Here is a 19,208-nt window from a genome sequence, read left to right as displayed (position 1 = left end):
ACGGGGGGACCTAGTGAATGACCTGCAGAGAGCTGGGACCAAAGTAACAAAGCTTACCATCAGTAACACACTACGCCGCCAGGGACTCAAATCCTGCATTGCCAGACGTGTCCCCCTGCTTAAGCCAGTACATGTCCAGGCCCGTCTGAAGTTTGCTAGAGTGCATTTGGATGATCCAGAAGAGGATTGGGAGAATGTCATATGGTCAGATGAAACCAAAATAGAACTTTTTGGTAAAAACTCAACTCATCGTGTTTGGAGGACAAAGAATGCTGAGTTGCATCCAAAGAACACCATACCTACTGTGAAGCATGGGGGTGGAAACTTCATGCTTTGGGACTGTTTTTTCTGCAAAGGGACCAGGACAACTGATCCGTGTAAAGGAAAGAATGAATGGGGCCATGTATCATGAGATTTTGAGTGAAAACCTCCTTCCATCAGCAAGGGCATTGAAGATGAAACGTGGCTGGGTCTTTCAGCATGACAATGATCCCAAACACACCGCCCGGGCAACGAAGGAGTGACTTCGTAAGAAGCATTTCAAGGTCCTGGAGTGGCCTAGCCAGTCTCCAGATCTCAACCCCATAGAAAATCTTTGGAGGGAATTGAAAGTCTGTGTTACCCAGCGACAGCCCCAAAACATCACTGCTCTAGAGGAGATCTGCATGGAGGAATGGGCCAAAATACCAGCAACAGTGTGTGAAAACCTTGTGAAGACTTACAGAAAACGTTTGACCTGTGTCATTGCCAACAAAGGGTATATAACAAAGTATTGAGAAACTTTTGTTATTGACCAAATACTTATTTTCCACCATAATTTGCAAATAAATTCATAAAAAATCCTACAATGTGATTTTCTGGATTTTTATTTCTCATTTTGTCTGTCATAGTTGACGTGTACCTATGATGAAAATTACAGGCCTCTCTCATCTTTTTAAGTGGGAGAACTTGCACAATTGGTGGCTGACTAAATACTTTTTTTCCCCACTGTATGTATATAGGGCAGCAGTCTCTAAGGTGCAGGGTTGAGTAGCTGGGTGGTAGCCGGCTAGTGATAGCTATTTAACAGTCTGATGGCCTTGAGATAGAAGCTGTTTTTCAGTCTCTCTGTCCCAGCTTTGATGCACCTGTACTGACCTCACCTTCTGGATGATAACGGGGTGAACAGGCTGTGGCTCGGGTGGTTGATGTCCTTGATGATCTTTTTGGCCTTCCTGTGACATCGGGTGCTGTAGGTGTCCTGGAGATCAGGCAGTGTGCCCCCGGTGATGTGTTGGGTAGACCGCACCACCATCTGGAGAGCCCTGCGGTTTCGGGCGGTGCGGTTGCGGGCGGTGCAGTTGCCGTACCAGGCGGTGATACAGTCCGACAGGGTGTTCTCAACTGTGCATCTGTAAAAGTTTCTGAGGGTCTTAGGGGCCAAGCCAAATTTCTTCAGCCTCCTGAGGTTGAAGAGGCGCTGTCTGTGTGGGTGGACCATTTCAGATCATCAGTGATGTGTACGCCAAAGAACTTGAAGCGTTCCACCTTCTCCACTGCGGTCCCGTCGATGTGGATAGGGGCGTGCTCCCTACCTGTTTTTGATGTGAAGTTTAGACCCAGGGGAAGGAGAAAATACACACACAAGCACATGAACATGCACACACACCCCACTGGGCACAAACTGGTTGAATCAACATTATTTCAATATAATTTGTCAACGTATTTTTGACTTGGAATCTACGTGGAAAAAACATTGGATTTGAAAAACTTATAATCTACGTGTTGTTTTGAGGGTGAAATTTCAACTACAGGATTGTCATCATGGTAACCAAATGTCAACATAGACAATCCTTGTATAAAATATGTTGAATTTGTACCTTAAAAACAAGGTGGACTCCAATCAAGTTGTAGAAACAAGTTGCCCAGTGTCACTGCACTAAGGCGGTCTCAGAATTCCCATTTGATATTTGCTTCTGGGTGTCTATGGATGTATATTTTATTAGCCCCAGTCATTTGTGGCCATTTTAGGGTGTGTTTTAGGGTTTGTGTGGTGTGTGTGGTGAGTAATGTGATGGGCAGAACTTGGCAATGATGTTGTTTTAGCCTAGTGCAGGGACCGCTACAGTAATTACACACCTGATAGTAGCTGATAAACACATTTGGCAAGCTGCCAGATCCACTGTGTACTGTCTGTGTGTGTATTATGTGTGTGTGTGTGTGTGCCTGTGCGCATGTGTCTGTGTGAGGGGGAGAGAGAGAAAGAGAGAGGGAGGGAGAGGGAGAGAGAGAAAGAGAGGAAAAAGGGAGAGCCAGTATTCATGGTATGCCATAGCCTAATCGCTCACACTGAAACACTTACCTCAAATTCCACTGCCTCTTTGTGTGCAGCAAAGTAATGCAATTTTGCATCTGGTTCCGAGAGTGGGCAAATGGATGTGTAATTTGGAAACCTTACATCGATCAACAGTATAACACCACATGGGATGAGATGCTTATTCCGAGGATTATTTCACCAGAAATCATCTTCAACTTTATAATGAACTAAGTAAAGAGAGTGTTGACCTCTGCATGGAGTGGAAGTTTTTCATCTGGTAAAGCAAAGACAAAACCTACAGAACATACAAATGATATTATTCATGCATTGATAATTGCAGTTTATTATACACGCATGTTTACAAAATATTCACACGTCTTGAAATTAATATAGTTTAAATAAAAACAATAATTATTTCAATTACACAGCATGTTGAGGTTTCCTTGCTTGGGCTGCTCTAACAAATAAGATTTCATTTTGAGCAAGCAAATATCGGGCAGGTAAAATGTGTGAAATTTAATAGTTTCATTTAATTTGTGGGAGCACAGCATTTGGAGATCAAAGCGTAAATTCTGGAAAATGAAATATGTACGGCAGGTAATTTCATCCACTTACATTACCTCAAGGTAACGACATGATAAGAAAATATTCACACACTGTAGTTCTTTATCAGAGTTTAATATCATCAGTCTAAATCCATTTCCTGCTGTGATGCTGCACAAGCAGATTTAGGAGAGATCTCTTCTCTCCCCTAGCCCCCTATTTCCTTCTATAGTATTATAATTTCTCGACTCAACCAACTACCCAACATGCAACTTGTTCCTCAGTACGGCTCTTACCCCTACAGTTGAAGTCGGAAGTTTACATACACTTAGGTTGGAGTCATTAAAACTCGTTTTTCAACCACTCCACAAATTTCTTGTTAACAAACTATAGTTTGGCAAGTCGGTTAGGACATCTACTTTGTGCATGACACAAGTAATTTTTCCAACAATTGTTTACAGGCAGATTATTTCACTTATAATTCACTGTATCACAATTCCAGTGGGTCAGAAGTTTACATACTCTAAGTTGACTTTGCCTTTAAACAGCTTGGAAAATTCCAGAAAATTATGTCATGGCTTTAGAAGCATCTGATAGGCTAATTGGCATCATTTGAGTCAATTGGAGGTGTACCTGTGGATGTATTTCAAGGCCTACCTTCAAACTCAGTGCCTATTTGCTTGACCTCAGAAAAAAATCTGTAGACCTCCACAAGTCTGGTTCATCCTTGGGAGCAATTTCCAAATGCCTAAAGGTACCACGTTCATCTGTACAAACAATAGTACGCAAGTATAAACACCATGGGACCACGCAGCAGTCATACCGCTCAGGAAGGAGACACGTTCTGTCTCCTAGAGATGAACGTACTTTGGTGCGAAAAGTGCAAATCAATCCCAGATCAACAGCAAAGGACCTTGTGAAGATGCTGGAGGAAACAGGTACAAAAGTATCTATATCCACAGTACAACAAGTCCTATATCAACATAACCTGAAAGGCTGCTCAGCAAGGAAGAAGCCACTGCTCCAAAACCACCATAAAAAAGCCAGACTACGGTTTGCAACTGCACATTGGGACAAAGATCGTACTTTTTGGAGAAATGTCCTCTAGTCTGATGAAACAAAAATATAACTGTTTGGCCATAATGACCATCGTTATGTTCAGAGGAAAAAGGGGAAGGCTTGCAAGCTGAAGAACACCATCCCAACCGTGAAGCATGGGGGTGGCAGCATCATGCTGTGTGGGTGCTTTGCTGCAGGAGGGACTGGTGCACTTCACAAAATAGAGGAAGGAAAATTATGTGGATATATTGAAGCAACATCTCAAGACATCAGTCAGGAAGTCAAAGATAGATCGCAAATGGGTCTTCCAAATGGACAATGACCCCAAACATACTTCCAAAGTTGTGGCAAAATGGCTTAAGGACAACAAAGTCAAGGTATTGGAGTGGCCATCACAAAGTCCTGACCTCAATCCTATAGAAAATCTGTGGACAGAACTGATAAAGCGTGTGCGAACAAGGAGGCCTACAAACCTCACTCAGTTACACCAGCTCTGTCAGGAGGAATGGGCCAAAATTCACGCAACTTATTGTGGGAAGCTTGTGGAAGGCTACCCGAAACGTTTGACCCAAGTTAAACAACTTAAAGGCAATGCTACCAAATACTAATTGAGTGTATGTACAGTGGCTTGCGAAAGTATTCACCCCCCTTGGCATTCTTCCTATTTTGTTGCCTTACAACCTGGAATTAAAATTGATTTTTGGGGGGTTTGCATCATTTGATAACATGCCTACCACTTTGAAGACGGAAAATATTTTTTCTTGTGAAACAAACAAGAAATTAGACAAAAAAACAGAAAACTTGAGCGTGCATAACTAGTCAATACTTTGTAGAGCCACCTTTTGCAGCAATTACAGCTGCAAGTCTCTTGGGGTATATCTCTATAAGCTTAGCACATCTAGCCACTGGGATTTTTGCCCATTCTTCAAGGCAAAACTGCTCCAGCTCCTTCAAGTTGGATGGGTTCCGCTGGTGTACAGCAATCTTTAAGTCATACCGCAGATTCTCAATTGGATTGAGGTCTGGGCTTTGACTAGGCCATTCCAAGACATTTAAATGTTTCCCTTTAAACCACTCAAGTGTTGCTTTTGCAGTATGCTTAGGGTCATTGTCCTGCTGGAAGGTGAACCTCCATCCCAGTCTCAAATCTCTGGAAGACTGAAACAGGTTTCCCTCAAGAATTTCCCTGTATTTAGCGCCATCCATCATTCTTTCAATTCTGACCAGTTTATCAGTCCCTGCCGATGAAAAATGGTGGTGTTCTCGGTAATGAGAGGTGCTGGGTTTGCACCAGACATAGTGTTTTCCTTGATGGCCAAACAGCTCAATTTTAGTCTCATCTGACAAGAGTACCTTCTTCCATATGTTTGGGGAGTCTCCCACATGCCTTTTGGCAAACAGCAAATGTGTTTGCTTACTTTTTTCTTCAAGCAATGGCTTTTTTCTGGCTACTCTTCCGTAAAGCCAAGCTCTATGGAGTGTACGGCTTAAAGTGGTCCTATGGACACATACTCCAATCTTTGCTGTGGAGCTTTGCAGCTCCTTCAGGGTTATATTTGGTCTCTTTGTTGCCTCTCTGATTAATGCCCTCTTTGCCTGGTCTGTGAGTTTTGGTGGGCGGCCCTCTCTTGGCAGGTTTTTGTGGTGCCATATTCTTTCAATTTTTTAATAATGGATTTAATGGTGCTCCGTGGAATGTTCAAAGTTTCTGATATTTTTTTATAACCCAACACTGATCTGTACTTCTCCACAACTTTGTCCCTGACCTGTTTGGAGAGCTCCTTGGTCTTCATGGTGCTGCTTTCTTGGTGGTGCCCCTTGCTTAGTGGTGTTGCAGACTCTGGGGCATTTCAGAACATGTGTATATATACTGAGATCATGTAACACTAAGATTGCACACAGGTGGACTTTATTTAACTAATTATGTGACTTCTGAAGGTAATTGGTTGTACCAGATCTTATTTAGGGGCTTCATAGCAAAGGGGGTGAATACATATGCACGCACCACTTTTCCGTTATTTATTTTTTAGAATCTTTTGAAACAAGTTATTTTTTTTAATTTCACTTCACCAATTTGGACTATTTTGTGAATGTCCATTACATGAAATCCAAAAAAAATCAATTTAAATTATAGGTTGTAATGCAACAAAATAGGAAAAACGCCAAGGGGGATGAATATTTTTGCAAGGCACTGTAAACTTCTGACCTACTGGGAATGTGATGAAAGAAATAAAAGCTTAAATAAATCATTCTCTCTACTATTATTCTGACATTTCACATTCTTAAAATAAAGTGGTGATCCTAACTGACCTAAGACAGGGAATTTTTACTAGGATTAAATGTCAGGAATGGTGAAAAACTGAGTTTAAATGTATTTGGCTAAGGTGTATGTAAACTTCAGACTTCAGCTGTATATTCTTGACTATAATTTTCTATGGTAAATTTCTCATTGGAGAGTAAGTGATCTCGCCTCTCTACTCTCTTCAGCCAGTGTCACCCAGGTCCATGACCGTCCATCCCAGGGTATTTAGCGATCTTTACCTCAGCTCAACCCCAACACACATCACAGCTCCTCAGGGGGTGATTCTCATGACCGAGCCTGATCTCCCACACCCCAGCTGGGGCTGTGAACATCTGGGGACAGGGGGAGAGATGGAGGACTGGAGAGGGGTGGAGTTTGTGACGTTTTACTCCCATCCTTCTGCCCCGAGTCTGCCCTCTGAGGCCAGAGTGTGAAAAGCACCAGTGTGATATGAAGAACCAGAGTGAAATATACCTACGCACAAATACGCACACACACACACATGCATGCACACACAAACACATGCACTCACACAACACACACACACACACACAGAAAGCACTCACATGCCTGCCTAAACACTTGTCTTCCGTCAGAACCAAGGTCAGGCAGTCTGAATTGAATGGAAACCTCTGTCGGTGAAAAAGCTCTCTCAGTAATTAAATGCAAACAAAGGGTTATAAATGAGCATAGTGCAGAAATGGTGAGGCCATTTTGGCTGTCTGTGTGGGTTTAGGGGAACCATTCTGGTGCTGATTTCCAGCCCTCTCTGAGTAACTAATGACAGCATTGTATCTGGCTCTTAGAGGCTGTGAAAGAGATGTGCAAGGTGCTCTGTTGTTGCTATATTGATCTGCTGGAAGCCATTGTTAACAGGGTTATAGAGAAACCAAATTAATGTCTTGTTTTCCACCAGAAAATACACAAAAATAGAGATATAGGGAGTGAAACAGACAGGCACTGTATTGCCGTTATATGCTAAAAACTTTGCAATTAAAGCGTCAACACTTGCTGGACTTTTTGGAGTTTAATCTGTGTTTTTGATCATGGTGTGAAGCTCTCTTTATCCAGCCGGAGGGGAGGTGGTATTTTACAGGCTGGAATAATCATTTAGTCTGTGATAATCATAATCAGCCTGCTATTTTCTCTTTATCACTCTAAAGAAAGGCTATTCTTCAATCCTGGTCCTTCAGGGCCAGTGTCTGTTGAGTGTGTGTGTGTGTGTGCGTGTGTGTGTGTGTGTGCATGCTTGCGTGTGTGCCAGTGATGTGCAGTGAGGTCGGTGGCTGGTTAGGAACTGGCTATTATCAAAGCAAGATTTACTAAAAAAATTAACCTTGATGAAGCCAAAGTTCACCATACAACAGATATCTCCAACAACTAGAGTGACATAAGCTATTAACCAAATGTAAATACCAATGTAGCCAAGATACACAAGCAATAGCCTCCGATGGCAGCTTATTTCATATCATCCGACAAAATGACACACTGTAGCATCCATAGTTACAACCAATTGGTGGCACTAAAATACCAATACATGGACAAATTTAATCTGAATAGTTTGCAATGCAAACTCCTTAGCCTTTCACAATGGATTTACAATTCTTCCAATGCACCACACACACACACACACATGCGCACATGCACACACTCGCGCACACACACAAACAATAATATTATTATGTGAAATATTATTACACATACAGTATATAATAAAGATCTAACAACATTTCCATATTAACTATTGAAATGACTGAAAAATGCAGTTAAAAACATAAAAAAAGTGTCTAATCAAAACAAAATTCTAGCTTGATAAATCTAATGGATCAAAGGGATGTTCTCTATCCTCATGTTCATTCAACAGTAGCTTAACCCGCAAATTGCAAAAGGAAATGCGTTTAGGCTTACCTTTACTTGTAAATTAAGTCCATTCGTCTGTCTTTCAGGGTGAACTCTCAGTGACAGCTTTGTAGAAGTCACAGCAGAACCCCATGTCCATTATTTTATTCTGCATGCAAACAGCAGGCCCACTGTCGAGTGGGAGACAGGGCCTCCTTCGGTTCCATTTTCACACCGACAAAAAGGTCACACACACACACAAACAGTAGCTGGTAGCACAGTTCTCCCACGCAGCACACAGGTAGGTAGCTTCATCCATTAGGGCATCCAGACGGTCGGAGAGCAGAATCCTCCCGCGAGAGTGCGCCCCCATGCAGCCACACAAGTAGAATTGCTGTAGTTAGTCAGATCCATCTTGTAGAAGCCAAGGCTCTGGCCCGCATTGAGTGGCGGGAGAAGCCCCATTCCCATTATGTCCAAAAGTAAATGTCCAAGATGTGTAAAAGTTAGGGTAAAAAGTATTAATTGGTAATGAAGTTTCAGACAAGTGGACAGTCCATTACTCACTGTTCGCCTGCCCGACAGCTAGCAGTGAGGGAGATGGTGGTTGTCTGTCATGAATAAAGTCACATCTTGTGGAGCTCCTCTATGCTGCCTCTGTCTGGTCTTAACTTTCATTATAGTTGATGTTCCACTCTTCAAACCCTCCAAACGGCTTTCCAACTTGGAAAATTGTTTGTGGTGCAGTATAGTGTCCATTTGTCAGGTTTTTTTGCTAGCTAGCTTCGTTCAGTTCACGGGATGCGAGTGCCAAATTACGTAGACACACCCAAATGTGCAGAGCTTACCCCAGGCTTACCCAAACAAGATGTTGTAAGTTGAGATTCCGGTACAGGTGGATGGATGACTTTCAGTAGGAGCAAGGACTGGATGGAGACGGATAACTATTTATCAGCTTTAATGGTCAAACCACACTGAACATCCTCAACCACCACACTAGAACTGTCTGTCACTTCCTGTATCAATAAAGTTTAACCCCACACAATTAAATAATTGGCCAATAGAAAAACGGAGAATTCTTTACCAGGTAAAGAAATAGATAAACACAGTTATTTCCTGTAACACAGATTCACCACATTTCAGCCATGTGTATAACTGCCATGTAAATGAAACAATTACTCAGGAAATAATCCTACAATGTTTAGGCAATATGCATGCGCAAAATATGAAATCGGCTCAATGAAAAGAAAGAAGCTAAGCAAAGCAGCAGGGCCTATGCTGACCCCATGCGCATCAACAATGACTGGAGTCAGGAATGGCTTCGCGCGTCAACGATTTGAATGGATGGGAGTACGGAATGAATACCCTAGTGCCTTTCCTCATGCAGTTTAAGCAAATGTTGAGATTTTGAGCATAAACACCACCAGAATCATTGAGAAAAAACATTAGATAACAAAAAATTATTTATTTGGCTTTTCATAACAGCTTTTTTTATTAGATTATCACATGGTAAGCACTGCATACCATGCCTACCCTGACTGCAAGTCACTGGTGTGTGCATGCATGTACCAGACATGTGTGCAGTAAGGATTGAGATAACAATCTTTTGCACTAAATGCAATCCTTGTCTGACTTTTACGGGGTACGAAACCAATCTTTCCTCTTAAAGCTCCCTCACACACAGTGAGCAGCTCTCTGTGTGGCATTCACACACATAGAGCTGCTAAAAGCCTGTCCCTGCTGCCAGCCTCCTCTAGGTACAGTCAAATACACAGCGCCAGCCCAAAGAGGCAGGAGGGATACGGAGGAGGAGGGGGTGGGGGGATGTTTGGTGGTTTTAGCTTTCAAGGAGCAGAGAGAAAACAGTACTGCAATTTTCCACTCCTCTCTTCTCTTCCTCCCATTCCTCTCTCTCTCTTGCTCTCTCTCTTTCCTCCTGTCATACCGCTAGCTCTTGTTATGGATATACAGCTGCCTTGTGTTTTGGAGGTCTTTAGTTGTTGCTTCTGGAAGATATCTTTGTAAATGTTATCTGGAAGTGTGTGTGTCATTCAGTGGCCAGTCTGCAACCCCCTTTCCACACCAAACAGCATAGATGATTTTCCGTTTTGATGCTAAACTGGCGTTCAGATACAGATACATTACCATTTGTAAAATGGTGTCGGGAAACAAACATTAGCATTTTAAAGAAACACTGACCTGCTTTCCAACACTCTTGACTATCATAATTAACCACTAGAGACTCCAATGTATTTTTTTTTTTACTTCTACCGGCTGGGATGATGATTGCTATTCAGAGCCTGCAGCGAGCCGAGGCGAATCAGTGACGTTTCAAAGACCATGTCTGCCCCTGCGTTCACCTGAGGAAGCGCTAGCCATGGGCGCTAAAGCTAAATCAAGAGACTAGATCAGCACTGATAATCGCGGCTGCATGACGTTCAGTACAGACACTCCAACCAGCACTCTGAGACCTCTGAGAGAAGCTTCCGGAACATTCTCTCAGTTTCCTCTGAGCCGAGACTACCAACTGTCTGTTTAATCATCTGAAATGAGCTGATGATTCAATCAACAGAGAATATTCTGTTTTGTTTGGGATAGGGAAGCAGGGAAAGTAGCGATATATTCTCATTTTGGTAATTAAAAATGTTATTTAATTTCTCTCAGCGCGCAGACAATTAATGTGTTCGTTGCTCATCCACCCAAATGATTGTTTATTTGTCTTGCATTGACTGCACACAATCCCCCGGAGTCACGCTAGCCCCGTGCTAATTATTTTTAAATCCCTCATATCTCTTTTAATTGTTCTTGGGCTGTTTATCCTGGAGATCAGATGGCTAACTGAGAGAGATTGAGGGTGGCTGTCAAAACAGACCAGTGAGGAAGACAGATGAAAACACATTTCTGGCGTTGCAGCAGAATAAGCTATGGGTAATATTGTCATGGCCTCTTGTCTGTCTTCTCTCTGAGTGATGGTACTCTATACAGATCAGCAAGCCTCCCCCCACCACCCCTCCCCCACTTCCCCCTCCACCCCCTATTTCCATCCTGGTCCACCCTCCCCCATATAAAAGACTACACACAAGAAAACCTTTTAGGTGTTGTAGTAATAAAAATGTTTAAGCGTAAGCGAGCAGGAAGAAGAGGAGACGGAAAAAAGCAATCGGTGGCCTTGCCTACATTAAATCAGAGTCAGAGGCTAGCTTATTGAAATGTTGATAAATAATGGCCCAGGTACATAAGGTTACACTTTAAAAGATTCTGCCACATTTCATTTTAGATTTTCATTTTGACCATTGACTCAGCATCCCTTGTACTATCTGCTCCCTTCTGATCTGAATATCCCTTTAAGCTTCCAGAAAAGGTCAGGAAAGTAATTAACCTTGTTCTGTGTGCATCAACAGAGACTTTGTATAACACATACACAAGCAGGAATGGACACATGCACACACACACATGCCCCTCCTCACTTATAAAAAAAAATTACATGAAAATACAAATCTGGAAAATGTAAAAGTTGTACTGAAAAATTGAAAAGATTGAAAGATTACAGCAAAAAGAATGTCCTCAAGCTTCCAGTAAATGGATACACAAGTTATCTTGGATTATGGCTGAACTGTACCTCTTTTAGCCTATCCAAGAAGCTAAAATCTCTTAAATAGGTTACTTGGTGTTGAACTAAGTTTGCTATAATATTTTAACAAGATGGTATTCTCTTTTGTTTCGTTTTTTTATTCCCTCGCTTGCCTCATTTTTCAAGAAGTGAAATCCGTTAAACATTTAATAACATTTGTACAGCCTTATTAGTCTATGAGAAATAGTGTTTTTCATAAGTAGAACATTATTTCCAGTACTTTGAAAAGGAAATTCTCGCCACTGATGGCTATGTTGCAATTCAAGTCTGACCTTTTCACCTTCATTGAACCTCCCAAGTTGTACTTTCAACACAAACACCATTCAATACCTCACCCAAGACGTGTCTTTCTGTATTTTCCTCTCCTTCTTTGTATAGCTGTGTAGTCCTTTTTCTGTTGTACACGTCTTCCATTTCTCTATCTTTCATGCCATCTCTCTCATCAGTCTTTTTGACTCTCTTGTCCTGTTGCTCTCTTTATTTTATCACTCTCCCTTTCTTTTCCTCCAGAGTCAGACAGTTTCAATTTATCCGATCCACACAGGTGTCGAGAGGCCCATAATGGCAGTGTTATTTCTCACCTAATCAGCTGAATCTGGATGGAGAGTTTCTCACTCTGAGTGATTTCATGCTGTGAACTTGAATGTGTTATTCCGCTCTCGCTGTCTACCCCTCCTCCTCTCCATCTCCATCTCCTCCCTCCTCCTCCTCCTCTTCCTCCATCTCTTCCTCCTCTGCTTTTGTTTTCCAAAACAAGCTCGTTAAATCACATAAGGGTTTTGTTCCATTTCTCAGCGGGGGAACCTATTTCCAGGGTAAAATGTTTTTCATTCCCCAGCTGAAAACTAATTATTGTTTCTCTCCTACTGCATACACGGTCAAAAACTTTAGTAAACTGCTCATGTTAAAATAAACAAACAACCAACCCAGACCAACGCCCATTTCTAGTGCCATTACCTAAACAGTGCAGTTATGAAGATCGCCAGTACAGGTATAGACCTGATGAGGGCGCCAGAGATGGCACTCATACGCCCCCCATCAATGCCTCTGTCTGAATCCAAATATAACTAAAGAAAGGAAGGAAGTGTCTCATCATGGAGAACTGATATCCTTTTTTCCCTATTTCCCCTCTCTCCTCTCCTCTTCATCAACCAATCCCTGCTGCCTGCTCCTCACTTCTGCCCACTTCTGTCCACTCCTACCACTTCTGTCCACTTCTGTCCACTTCCCTCTCTTGTCTTTCCTTCCTCATCCCTTCATCCACATGAATGTCTTTTGTCTACTGTATAGTCAGAGTTTTGCCAACATCTGCCTCTAGAGCTGGTCATGCACATGCACACACACACAAACACACACACACACACACACACACACACATACACACACACACACACACACACACACACACACACACACACACACACACACACACACACACACACACACACACACACACACACACACACACACACACACACACACACACACACACACACACACACACACACACACACACACACACACACACACACACACACACACACACACACACAATAAGTAAGTAAGTAAGTAAGTAAGTAATTATCAGTAACAGTACTGAATAAGGGCTCTATTCAATCTGTATCGCTGAAGCGGTACAACATGCGCAATAGAATTGTAAAGGTCATTTCTGATTGCGCTGACATGCAGCTTTTACCGTGAATGCAATCTCTGCTAAAGCGGGAACATTGCCTTTCAATTTCAATTTCAATCACGCTGTAATGCTGAACGTCAGCGATACGGATTGAATCGAGCCCGTAAGTCTCTGAATAAACAATAGGAATGGTCATCTGACAGTATCACCTGTATCTGTGCTCTCTGTTTCCCCCAGCGGCCTCCTCCATCTTATGGAAGTCACACCATCAACCATCAACCCCAGTCACGTATCTGGAACGGTGCTGCAATTAGCCGTCTAAAAACAGATAATGAAGAAACTCCACTGCATCTACAGCTGTCAGAGGACATTAGACTCCGGAGCCACTCGACCTCTCCGGAGTTAACTGCCCAGGCAAATTACCGTTTAAATCGCCGGCTCTGACCATGGCTTCCCTCTCTAACATCTCCATTAGGACAGGTTGGGGGAGGATTCCACAATGGAATTGCTCTTGTTAAAACTGAATTCTCTAAGTATCACTTATTGAATACATGTGGTAAGGTCCCTTAAGCTCTGTCTATAGAAATGTGTTTACAGTACTGTCATCAAGGACTCTGGATTCACTACCTCTCCTTCCCCTCTTCTTTATCATTCTGTGCCCTTCACTGTTTGTTTCTCTCTTTAACTAACCCTTAATGAATGTCTTAATGAGAGCCCTTGCATTCTCCAATGCCATTTCTCTTTACAAAGCCATCAGCTCAACAAGCCAAACCTAGCATTAATTCAAAGGTTATGTGATCAGTTTTCCCACTCATTCATTCATTAGAACTTAGAAGCTTTGAAGGGGTTATTCATATACTTGTTTTACTATGTCTTATAAATGTTCCCAACAGATAAAAAAGTTTGCTGGCATCAGTTTGTCAGCTTCATCCCACGGTACTTAACAACAAGTTTGCCAGGTCTTAGTTGTTTCATTACACACCTTTGTATTGCCTCATCTCTACCGTAAAATGTGTTTTTGGTGGCACAACACAAAAATGTAACAAGTGGCATCAAAGACGCGTGAATGAGAGTGTTGTCTTTCATGAGTCACTAACGACACATCCTCAGCTCAATTATACAGCATCGGTTTGGGTGCATGAGATCAGCGCTTCAATCGCCACCTTTGAAATACGAATAGAAATGCAGAGCATGTCCAGATCAACAAACTCCAAAGAGCAAGCCTCCACTTCTAAGGAAGGAAGTAGAGGGGTGGAAGAAAATTGTAAATATGAGAAGTGATTGAACAATGGTTTAGGTGCACTTTACATATTGTGTACAGTCAGGTCCATAGTTATTGGCACCCTTGATAAAGATGAGCAAAAAAGACTGTATAAAATAAATGGTCCCTCTTCAAATGACGTTCAGCTTATAAAGGCTTCATAATGCCTTCATAAGCACTATATTAATGTGTTACAAAGCATCTATAACTGTATGTCATGCTTTATAAAGGGTTCATAAATGTGGCATAACTGTGTGACATAATCACCAATGTCAAATGTGACATAACCCACTATGTTGAATATGATATAAACATGTGCTTTATATCACATGACCTGTGACCTGTTGTGCAGAAGGATGGCATACGCTCTAAAGTGATGTCATGTTAGTCACATTACACCTAATCTCGTTCCCAGACACTTCCGCCCAAATGTGCAGAAGGCCTGGTGTACCAATGCACCAAACTTGGCTGGCACTAGCTAGGGTTAGGTTTAAAATCCAATTTTAAGAAGATAAATTGTGGAAATGGGCAGGGTTTAGCCATAATTATGACTTTTTGACTGTGTTAAGTAGTGACGATGGCAAATACTTTACTCAGTAAGGTCACTCCTATAGAATTCTATGGTCACTACCACTAAGGCCAACTTTGAATGATGTAATAGCCTGGGGACGATGTTACATCAAGAAACACTTACCTTGATGAAAGCCGCCAGCCTAAGGAAATTGAATGAGTCTTTCTTCTGGAACCAACTTATATGTTTCTCAGTACACAAACACACACACAACAAAAACAAGCGTGGTGCTGGGCCCAGTCAGGTCTTTGACACATTCTTCCACTCCCCCGCTGAAAGATCAGCCACAAAATGTTGGCACCATTGTAACAGGTTGTAATCAAGCCCTGGTCTCCAGCATTGGAACAGAAGAGAAATACCTGGTGCGGTAGTCTTAGGTTGGACTACTCCATTTCATCTTGGTTCTGAAACACACACACACACACACACACAAACACACACACACAAACGCTTTGCAGGTCCATCAACTCATTTAAATACCTCTCACACCCTACCTGCGGATCATGAGAGAACCTTCATAAATCAGCAGAACGTTAATAATCTATTTATTGACACTTTATGTAGTGTCCTGTAATAGTTAGTTTGAAGTGAGAAACCTTAGGTCATTCATAACACATCCAAAAAGACTCTATATTGCATAATGATGTACAGTGGGGGGAAAAAGTATTTAGTCAGCCACCAATTGTGCAAGTTCTCCCACTTAAAAAGATGAGAGAGGCCTGTAATTTTCATCATAGGTACACGTCAACTATGACAGACAAAATGAGAATTTCTTTTCCAGAAAATCATATTGTAGGATTTTTAATGAATTTATTAGCAAATTATGGTGGAAAATAAGTATTTGGTCAATAACAAAAGTTTCTCAATACTTTGTTATATACCCTTTGTTGGCAATGACACAGGTCAAACGTTTTCTGTAAGTCTTCACAAGGTTTTCACACACTGTTGCTGGTATTTTGGCCCATTCCTCCATGCAGATCTCCTCTAGAGCAGTGATGTTTTGGGGCTGTCGCTGGGCAACACGGACTTTCAACTCCTTCCAAAGATTTTCTATGGGGTTGAGATCTGGAGATTGGCTAGGCCACTCCAGGACCTTGAAATGCTTCTTACGAAGCCACTCCTTCGTTGCCCGGGCGGTCACCTACAAACAAGCAAGATTTCTGGCTCTCACAGACCTGTAACTTCTGCTTTAAGAGGCTCCTCTGTCCTCCACTCGTTACCTGTATTAATGGCACCTGTTTGAACTTGTTATCAGTATAAAAGACACCTGTCCACAACCTCAAACAGTCACACTCCAAACTCCACTATGGCCAAGACCAAAGAGCTGTCAAAGGACACCAGAAACAAAATTGTAGACCTGCACCAGGCTGGGAAGACTGAATCTGCAATAGGTAAGCAGCTTGGTTTGAAGAAATCAACTGTGGGAGCAGTTATTAGGAAATGGAAGACATACAAGACCACTGATAATCTCCCTCGATCTGGGGCTCCACGCAAGATCTCACCCCGTGGGGTCAAAATGATCACAAGAACGGTGAGCAAAAATCCCAGAACCACACGGGGGGACCTAGTGAATGACCTGCAGAGAGCTGGGACCAAAGTAACAAAGCCTACCATCAGTAACACACTACGCCGCCAGGGACTCAAATCCTGCAGTGCCAGACGTGTCCCCCCTGCTTAAGCCAGTACATGTCCAGGCCCGTCTGAAGTTTGCTAGAGTGCATTTGGATGATCCAGAAGAGGATTGGGAGAATGTCATATGGTCAGATGAAACCAAAATAGAACTTTTTGGTAAAAACTCAACTCGTCGTGTTTGGAGGACAAAGAATGCTGAGTTGCATCCAAAGAACACCATACCTACTGTGAAGCATGGGGGTGGAAACATCATGCTTTGGGGCTGTTTTTCTGCAAAGGGACCAGGACGACTGATCCGTGTAAAGGAAAGAATGAATGGGGCCATGTATCGTGATATTTTGAGTGAAAACCTCCTTCCATCAGCAAGGGCATTGAAGATGAAACGTGGCTGGGTCTTTCAGAATGACAATTATTCCAAACACACCGCCCGGGCAACGAAGGAGTGGCTTCGTAAGAAGCATTTCAAGGTCCTAGAGTGGCCTAGCCAGTCTCCAGATCTCAACCCCATAGAAAATCTTTGGAGGGAGTTGAAAGTCCGTGTTGCCCAGCGACAGCCCCAAAACATCACTGCTCTAGAGGAGCTCTGCATGGAGGAATGGGCCATAATACCAGCAACAGTGTGTAAAAACCTTGTGAAGACTTACAGAAAACGTTTGACCTGTGTCATTGCCAACAAAGGGTATATAACAAAGTATTGAGAAACTTTTGTTATTGACCAAATACTTATTTTCCACCATAATTTGCAAATAAATTCATTAAAAATCCTACAATGTTATTTCCTGGAATTTTTTCTCTCTCATTTTGTCTGTCATAGTTGACGTGTACCTATGATGAAAATTACAGGCCTCTCTCATCTTTTTAAGTGGGAGAACTTGCACAATTGGTGGCTGACTAAATACTTTTTTCCCCCACTGTACATAATTGTGACTGACCGGCTCGATTCGGTCTTATGTAGCAACATTTTAAATGGTGTTTTTTACATTGGATAAAAGTAGAGACTCATAGCTAGAAAATGGTATATCATACACTACAGTTGAGGAACAATGGGAAAGTAATTCTGCTTTGAAAGTTGATTAATTTGTAAACTCACTTTTAAGAAAATGGCCCTTGAATGTTTTGGTAAACAGAGCATGTGCAGACCAGCTGGCTGGTGTGTTTATGGACATATTCAATCTCTCCCTATCCCAGTCTGCTGTCCCCACATGCTTCAAGATGGCCGCCATTGTCCCTGTACCCAAGAAAGCAAAGGTAACTGAACTAAATGACTATAGCTTCGTAGCACTCACTTCTGTCATCATAAAGTGCTTTGAGAGACTAGTCAAGGATCATATCACCTCCACCTTACCTGCCACCCTAGACCCACTTCAATTTGCTTACCGCCCCAATAGATCCACAGACGATGTAATCGCCATCACACTGCACACTGCCCTATCCCATCTGGACAAGAGGAATACCAATGTAAGAATGCTGTTAATTGACTATAGCTCAGCAATCAACACCATAGTACCCTCCAAGCTCATCATTAAGCTCGAGGCCCTGGGTCTGAACTGTGCAACTGGGTCCTGGACTTCCTGACGGGCCACCCCCAGGTGGTGAAGGTAGGAAACAACACCTCCACTTCGCTGAGCCCCCTCCTGTACTACCTGTTCACCCATGACTGCGTGGCAAAGCACGCCTCCAACTCAGTCATCAAGTTTGCAGACGACACAACAGTGGTAGGCTTGATTACCAACAATGATGAGACAGCCTATAGGGAGGAGGTGAGGGCTCTGGGAGTGTGGTGCCAGGAAAACAACCTCTCACTCAACGTCAACAAAACAAAGGAGATGATCATGGACACCCCCGTATCCACATCGACGGGACCACAGTGGAGAAGGTGGAAAGCTTCAAGTTCCTCTGTGTACACATCACTGACAAACTGAAATAGTCCACCCACACACACAGTGTGGTGAAGAAACTTTTACAGATGCACAATTGAGAGTATCCTGTTGGGCTGTATCACCACCTGGTATGGCAACTGCACCGCCCGCAACCGCAGGGCTCTCCAGAGGGTGATGCGGTCTGCCCAACGTATCATCGAGGGCAAACTACCAGCCCTCCAGGACACCTACAGCACCCAATGTCACAAGACGGCCAAAAAAATCATCAAGGACAACAACCACCCAAGCCACTGCCTGTTCACCCCGCTATCATCCAGAATGTGAGGTCAGTACAGGTGCATCAAAGCTGGGACCGAGAGACTGAAAAACAGCTTCTATCTCAAGGCCATCAGACTGTTAAATAGCCTTCACTAGCACATTAGAGGCTGCTGCCTATATACATAGATTAGAAATCACTGGCCACTTTAATAAACGAAACACTAGTCACTTTAATAAAGTTTACATATCTTGCATTACTCATCTCATATGTACAGTGAGGGAAAAAAGTATTTGATCCCCTGC

Source organism: Coregonus clupeaformis, chromosome 24, assembly GCF_020615455.1.
Source record: "Coregonus clupeaformis isolate EN_2021a chromosome 24, ASM2061545v1, whole genome shotgun sequence".
NCBI classification, from domain to species: Eukaryota; Metazoa; Chordata; class Actinopteri; order Salmoniformes; family Salmonidae; genus Coregonus; species Coregonus clupeaformis.
This window is presented reverse-complemented; position numbering follows the sequence as displayed.